A 1824-nucleotide genomic window follows, 5' to 3' on the forward strand; every position below is an offset into this window, starting at 1 on the left:
GAACTCGTTTCTCTTCTCGAGAAACCTGAGCAACTCCCCGGCCTGCGCGTGTGGAACAGAGAGAGAGGACTGGATACATGTGCTGTGTGAATGTGACATGTATGCGGCCTTCAGGGATCTTGACTCCATCGGAGTCAGGAGAACTGAGGTAGGATGGGATGTGAGCGGAGTGCTTCTTGACCGTGCGAAGTATGAGTGTCTGTGTGCCTTTGTCGAGCGCGCATTCAGAATGCGTGAGTTGATTGTACAGAGAATGAGAGAGAATGAGGAAAGTTAGATTAGGATTAGGGTAATCGGTGAGGGGGTGAGGGGGGTAGAGGGTAGGTATAAGGGGTAAAGGGTAGGGGGTAGGGTAAGGGAAGTTGTGGGTTGGGGGTAGGGTAATTGCGTGTGTGAGAGCGTGTGGAGTGTGTGTTAGATGAGTGTGGGAATGAATGTGTGCGTGTTGGCTGGCCAGCTGCTCGCTGGTCGGCTCCCCGCAGGGGGATCCCACTCTTGCTCTTCTAATCGAGGCTGGCCTGTGCCGGACTCGTTGGAGGACCAAGAGAGGCATCTCTGGGTTTTGCGAACCCACGGACCTGAGCAGCCCTTCCAGAGGCGGGATGGTAAGATCCCAACTGGAACCCTCACCAGGGTTAAAACGGTACCATGGGCGACCGGGGTGCCCGCTGGGGGAGAATTGCCTCCCTCGCCCGGTCACTTGGGTTTGGATTCGTGGTGGCAGTGGTTGAAAGCCCACATCGCTTGGGGTTAGGGATTGGCACTGGGTGAAAGACTCCTTGGGTGCTCTGCACCATCGGAGACTGGAACCCTCTGCCAGCCTCGACGTGTGAGTTGCGGTCTCAACTCGGGGAGCGGCCTGCTTAAACCGTTAGGGATTGGATGGGTCCCGGCCCCAACCGAGGGTCTCCAAAGGTCTTACCAACCTGCGGAGGAATCGGTAGTCGCGGCTTAGTAGAGGGCCTAATTGGTTGGCAATGTTTCGGCATTGCCGTCTAATTGGTCTCAAAGCTATTCCGCGATGCGTTGGCCGAGCGTATCTCGGCCCCTCGCCCCGTGGGGGGCCGTGTGGGTGGGCCGAAAGGCAGGTACTGCACGTTAAAACAAAGAGACGATCTGTCCCTATCTACCATCTTCCGAACGGAAGAGCCCCGGGAGGGTCGCATTTCTGCCAGGGCAGTTGGGTGAACCCTGAGATTTCGGTATACTCATTCGTGCTCGCACATCACTCATTTGAGCTCGCACATTGCTCATTCGTGCTCGCACATCACTCATTCGTGCTCGCACATCACTCATTGACGCTCGCACATCACTCATTTGTGCTCGCGTATCACTCATTCGTGCTCGCACATCACTCATTCGTGCTCGCACATTACTCATTGACGCTCGCACATCACTCATTGACTCTCGCGTATCACTCATTCGTGTTCGCACATCACTCATAGACGCTCGCACATCACTCATTGACGCTCGCATATTACTCATTCGTGCTCGCACATCACTCATTGACGCTCGCACATCACTCATTTGTGCTCGCGTATCACTCATTCGTGCTCGCACATCACTCATTCGTGCTCGCACATTACTCATTGACGCTCGCATATTACTCATTGACGCTCGCACATCACTCATTGACGCTCGCACATCACTCATTGACGCTCGCACATCACTCATTTGTGCTCGCACATTGCTCATTCGTGCTCGCACATCACTCATTTGAGCTCGCACATTGCTCATTCGTGCTCGCACATCACTCATTCGTGCTCGCACATTGCTCATTCTTGCTCGCACATCACTCATTTGTGCTCGCGTATCACTCATTCG

Source organism: Nasonia vitripennis, unplaced genomic scaffold (assembly GCF_009193385.2).
Source record: "Nasonia vitripennis strain AsymCx unplaced genomic scaffold, Nvit_psr_1.1 unplaced0086, whole genome shotgun sequence".
Lineage (NCBI taxonomy): Eukaryota > Metazoa > Arthropoda > Insecta > Hymenoptera > Pteromalidae > Nasonia > Nasonia vitripennis.